The 6,232-nt window shown below is 34.3% G+C and overlaps 1 long non-coding RNA gene across 1 annotated transcript in view; it reads right to left on the reverse strand.

Moving 5' to 3' along the window:
* Positions 1–3,150: 3,150 nt before the first annotated feature.
* Positions 3,151–6,232, reverse strand: part of LOC132037491 (uncharacterized) — a 28,286-nt gene continuing 25,204 nt past the window's right edge. The window contains exons 2-3 of the long non-coding RNA XR_009409902.1: positions 3,689–3,968; positions 3,151–3,448 (exon numbers count right to left, since the gene is read on the reverse strand). This is a non-coding gene — a long non-coding RNA (uncharacterized LOC132037491). The remainder of the gene's footprint in view (positions 3,449–3,688; positions 3,969–6,232) is intronic.

Below are 6,232 nucleotides of genomic sequence, written 5' to 3' on the forward strand. Positions count from 1 at the left end.
TATCTGCTGAAAGATATTCCCATATGTACTTTTGCTCCAATCTCTAAGTGCATTCTCCAAATTTTTGAGCTTCTAATGGAATTCACAAAAGGATTTCCTTCAAAATCTACACACTAGTCTTGTTTGATAACTTCTTGAAAACTCTCATGCTGCATCCAAAAGTTTAAAAACTTAAAAGGCATCATGATTATTTCAGTATCTGTGTGGCACTCTAGTTCCAAAGGGGAATGATAAGATCCCTTTTTAATAAGGTGAGACACCTTCAAAGTGGGCAACAAATCTAGGAGTCTATCATTCCCAACCATCCTATCTAATCTCTTAAACATGTATGCTTCTTTAGCTCTTCCATTCCACCATGTATATGTGCTTCCAATATATCCAAGATCATGCAATCCACAGCTACTAAGACAGTGATTAAAATCAGCTACTTCATTATACAAAACAGGCAATCCTCCTAACTTTTCCCCTTCAGAAGTAATAACATTAAAGTCTCCACCTAATAACCAAGGCAAATCAAACAGATTTGTAACATGATTAGTAGAATCCCATAAGATCCTTCTTTCAACAGCATCACATGAGGCATATACCACAGTAATGATCAATTGACAGCTTATAACTTGATGAACTAGGTTCAAAGTCATATGTTGTTCACTATCAATATCTATTGAGCCTTGAATATCTTCAAAAAGGAAAATCCCAATCTTGCTAGAGATATTCACAAAGGCTGACTCCATACCCAACCTTCTTCTGTAATTTTCTAGTTCTGATGAGTTTTCAAAAGGTTCCATCAGTCCAATTATACAGTATTTGTTCCTTCTATTCAGATTAATGAACCTCTCAAAAGCCTATTGAGTGTTAACTGATCTAATATTCCACAATAATAGCTTATTCATCATGATTGAAGGAGTTTGGAGGCTACTTGCCTCTTTGGTAAAAGTTTGACTGGAGGAAGAGGTTCCTTTTTGCCCCTTTTGTTTTAGTATTATTTCTCATCTGTCTTGTCTGTCTAGGAGAAAGATCGGCCTCCCTTGATACATGCGCAATCTGTACATCAAACAAATCTTCCTCAAGTTCATCATTCCTATTCAGAAGTTCTTTGGGAGAACTAGCTCTTGTAGCCCTTGGAGTTTGCAATAGCTCCTGATCTAATCTACCTGGTTCCTCCTGTACTAAGATGCTCCTTTGATATATTATCTGAAGAGTGCTCTCCAATCTGCTTAATTGATCCCACTGCACCGTCTTATGTACTATCCTCTTTCCATTTATCATGTTCCCCTTTTCCATCAATGCTTCATTACTCTTCTTTGAACTGCTTCTATTTGTTTCTTCACCTTCCATTAATTTCCTAGACTTTTCAGATGAAACTTCCACATTGACAACTACACTTGTAACACCTTGAATATCATTATTATTGTCTAGATCCTCCTTTGACTTACTCATCTCCTCTGCTTCAACTCTCTTTGCTTCCTCTACATCCACAGTAAGGTTATTGTTCGAGGTTTCGTTAGCCGGAGTTAGCGGATGTCATCCTAAAGCTTCCTGTATATTCTTACTCAAAAACAGAAGCTGTATTATTTCATTTGTAGTTCATTTTCTTGTAATGTAAAAGCTCTTGTACGAGTCTAAACCCGGTTTTGGGAATTTCTATTTAATAAATAGAGTGTCGTTTATATTTATCTCTTATCGTCAAGTATTTACTTACTAATTTATCTTGTGGGATGTATTTATGGCGTGTTGATGGTGAAGGGTTCGCCTATCGGGTGGATAAGATTGGTGCCCGCATGATCTGAATCTGGGTCGTGACACTCATGCACATCCTTGTTATTTACAACTAATAATTTCCATTCACTACTACTAATCTGGAAGGTTTTGGGTCTTTATCCTATTTTTCAATTAAAGGATTGTTATTTGATTTGTTTATGCTCTTTCTTAATCTAAGCATCCTACGTATATATGTAATTGAAATGTTACATTGGGATTCTTTTTAAGTCATCTTAACTGGTCAAGAAGGATGACGCCGTAAACTTACACTACAAGAGAACATGGAATTAGCTACGGAATTTGTCTGTAATCCCTAGCTAATCTGTCACTAAATATATAGCTTCTCGCTAATTAGATTTTCTTATGATTTGTTGCTAATCCGTAGCTAAATGAGATTAGCATGGAATTTTCTTTGTTTAGCAAATAAATTTTGTGTGTCGCTAATTCCTTGTTTTCTAGTTGTGTTAATGCTACATTGGGAATATTTTTAAGTCATCGTCGAAGTGCATACTGTATAGCAATGTGGCGTGTGAGCTTCTTTCTAATGTTAGCATCATCCCTTCAATTCATGAAAATCACAAACTTAAATTATCACTTCATGTTGGAAGAATTCTTGTTTTCTTTTGTCTGTCTTTGTTTTTCTAGGTCAGTAATTGATACCCGCACTTGCTTCAATTGAATACCATTAAGAATTGCTAACTTGATTTGTTAAATTCGCAAACATAATAGTTTGAATTCACTGCCTTTGCAAGATCACTATGCATTTATTTTGTAACAAAGTAATATAACAATCAAGCTTGTATTTCTGAGAAGTGGAGTTACGTGCCAGCTGAACCTAATTCTTCCATTAACATTAGCCAAACATCTTTTTTTTTTTTTTTTTTTTTCAAAATAAGCACTTTTTGAAGAAAAGAAAAAAAGCACTTTTGACCTTCAAAAGCTTGGTCAAACAGTCTATTAATTTGAGAGATTTTGGGTTAGGGTTTAATTTTAGTTATGAGAGAAGGGGTTAGACATCCTTTAAGACCTAACTTAAGTTCCCCCTCCGTCCATTTTTTACTTGTTACGTTTCGCTTCTCGAGAGTCAAACTGCATAAACTTTGACCAACATTTTAAAATATATTTTTTCATCATACTAATACGAGAAGAAATGCAACTTATATTATTTTCGTTTAGTATCCGAATATCTAAATTTTAGATTTAAGATATTGAATTAATAAAATATAATTTAGCTCCAAGATTAGTCAAATTAACTCTCGAGAAGCGAAACGTGACAAGTAAAAAGGGAGTAATAATTTAAGGCTAAGTGGCAGACTTGATTATTACTTAAAAAGTTATTACGAATAAGCATAGAGGAAATAGAAGTTAATCAACCCAGTAAATTAAACTCATTGAATTAATTAAGTGCAAACAATCATACATACATTAATAAAATCTTAGTTAATATCAAAACTCATAATACTATATTTGGGCAAACATGGTCCCTTTACCTCCTCACCAAAACACTATATTGCAGTATGGGATAGTGCTTTGGAAATGAGCACTGCATAAGGCCTCTGAATTTGTTCATCATATCAATCAATGAATCACGTGCTATGTATTCTTTTGATGATTTGGAATATCCCTCCCCTTCTCTTAGCCAGCTAGCTTGTTGCACTCCCTCTCCATTTAAACCCTCCGATCGCTTCTTCCATCTCTGCATCAGGAACAAAAGCTTTTAATTGTTAATTAAGAATAATATAACATAATGTCATCAAGTGGCGAAGGCAGCAGGAGATCAAAAGGAAAAGAGGTTGCTGAGGAACTTGGAGTTGATCCAGTAAATAACAATAGTTTCTCTTTTCGGGAGTAACTTAATTATTAGTTAACCGAATGAATGAGACACACTAATTATATATTATCCCATGCATTCATGTAATTAAATTACTAACTCACTATTATTTGCAGAAAAAGGAGTACAGCCGCTCAGTCCTCCTCGAATTTATGGCTGACGAAAACGAGCTTGAGCAAGGCAGTAACAACCTCGGAAGCCTCCGCAAGGCAAGGAAGAATAAAATGGAAGAACCTCCTCCAGCAAAAATAGAAATTCATTCCATGGATGGCCTGAGAGGGTTGGAGAGATTCCTCCAACAAAAACCGAATGGACTGGCAAAGTGGTGGTGACGCCGAATTCGAAAGACAGAACCTACAGTGACAAGTTTTATCGTCTTCAAGACAAGTATCAAAATGTTAACCGGCGTTAGTGATGGCCTCTTATGCTAGCTCCTAATTAATTGTCATGTTTATGTACGTTTAATTTCAAGAATCCTACTATTTATGTTTGCTAGGAATTAAATGTTTGTGTTTTAATTTCCATATTGTCCTTATGCTATTCAATTAAGAGAAAGGTGTGTTCTCTGTAGTATATATATGCATGTCATCCTTGTTAATTACAGCTAAGGGTTTCCATTCACTATATATCTGGAAGGTTTTGGGTATTTATCCTATTTTTCAATTAAAGGATTGTTATCTGATTTGTTCATACTCTTTCTTAATTACTACATCCTACGTATATATATGTAATTAAAAAGTTGCGCTCCAAAAACAAAAAGGTTACACCTTAATTGGTGCAAAAAGGAAGACGTCATAAATTTAATGCTACATTGGAATTCTTTTTTTTAAAAGTCATTGTTGAAGTGCAAGCAAAAGATGTGGCGTGTGAGCTTCTTTCTTATGTTAGCATCATCCCTTTAATTCATGAAAACCACAAACTTTAATTATCACTTCATGTTGGAAAAATTCTTATTTTCTTTTGTCTGTCTTTGTTTTTCTAGGTCAATAATTGATACCCGTACTTGCTTCAATTGAATATATACCAGTAAGAATTGCTAACTTGATTTGTTAAATTCAAAAACATAAGTTTGAATATACAGTCTTTGCAAGATCATTATGCATTTATTCTGTAATAATAACAAAGTAAAATAAAAATCAAGCTTGTATTCCTGAGATTTGGAGTTACAAACCAGTTGAAACTAATGCTTCCATTAACATTAGGCAACCAGTAGAAGCTTAACAAGAGGAAAATAGAAAGGGAGATTCCATAAAACTAAACAAAGAAAATAACTCAACTTCATAGCATGACCTAATAACTCTACATACTCCGCTATTTATAGTCCTCATCTTCCTTTCACCCACCAGTAGCACCTAGATTTTATGTTACTCGGACTCTTCAAAAATGACGCCGTACCCGCGTCGGATCCTTCAAAAATGCATCACTTTTGGAGGATCTGACACGCACCCCATGTCCATTTTTGAAGAGTCCGAGTAACATAGCCTAGATTCGATATCATCCGTACCCTCATTTTAACAGCTGGCCCAACATATTTCAGATGGCACTTGTCATGTATGGATATCTTGAAGAGGGGACATCGGGGAGCATGGTAATCCTTGGACAACTAGATTTGCGCAATAAATTAACGTTGGACTCCACAACAAAACCAATATCACCATCACAACATCGTTTGTATCACGACCCACTAAGTCATGCACGTATTAGCTTAAGTAAAATAAACAATTGCATATCCCGGAATTACAATAAAAAGGTGAAACGTCGCCAAATCTGTGTGATAGTAGCAGGTATAAACATGATGAGGTTTTACACAAACACATGTTCTAAAATTCTTTTACAAATCTCCAGACTTGGTGAAAAATTGGTATCTAACACTACTACACAGTTTTGTAATACTCCCTCCATTCCATAATAAGTGACTTTTTAGGCTTTTCATTTTGTTTCAAAATAAGTGGTGCTTTAGAATTTTAAGAATAAATTGATTTTCTTCTTCCAAAATGACCCTTATTTACATAATCAAGTATGATTAAGCTTTTATTTTCTAGGCATTTAATTAGGGGTAAGTTAGTAAAAACACTCCTAATTTTCTAGGAGTGAGCACTTTCTTAAGTGGTGTGCATAAGCCTAAAAGCGTATTTTGGTATGGGCCAGGACAATAAATTACGAACGAAGAACACGAAATTATTAAGTCTTGAAACACATACGAAATGCTTCCCTAAAAGCGATATTTTCTCCCTCTGCAATGAGATTATGTGCAAATAGCTTTAGTGGATATGACAAGTCTTTCGGAAATCTACCCTAAGCAAACAACGGAAAAATTCATCTTAAAAAAGCAACAACTTTTCTATTTTCAAGTGCAGAATTTTTGTAGAAGAAAAAGAGTTTTTGGAAGGAAGAAAAAGTAACGCTAAAATTACTGTTCGAAAAGGCAAGAAACTTCTCTAAAAATTATTAATATTGCTTCTGTAAGTTTGCAAGGACAATTTCTTTCATAAAAAGACACATTCTCAAGTAAAACTCTTTTATAAATATACTTTTGGTATTTAAATAAAATTCCAACATATTATACTGAGACAAGAAATAATTTTCTTGTTAATGATTTTGTAGAGGGTTATATTTTGTAATACTCACACAATTTCAACA

The sequence above is a fragment of the Lycium ferocissimum genome, chromosome 11 (genome assembly GCF_029784015.1).
Source record: "Lycium ferocissimum isolate CSIRO_LF1 chromosome 11, AGI_CSIRO_Lferr_CH_V1, whole genome shotgun sequence".
Lineage (NCBI taxonomy): Eukaryota > Viridiplantae > Streptophyta > Magnoliopsida > Solanales > Solanaceae > Lycium > Lycium ferocissimum.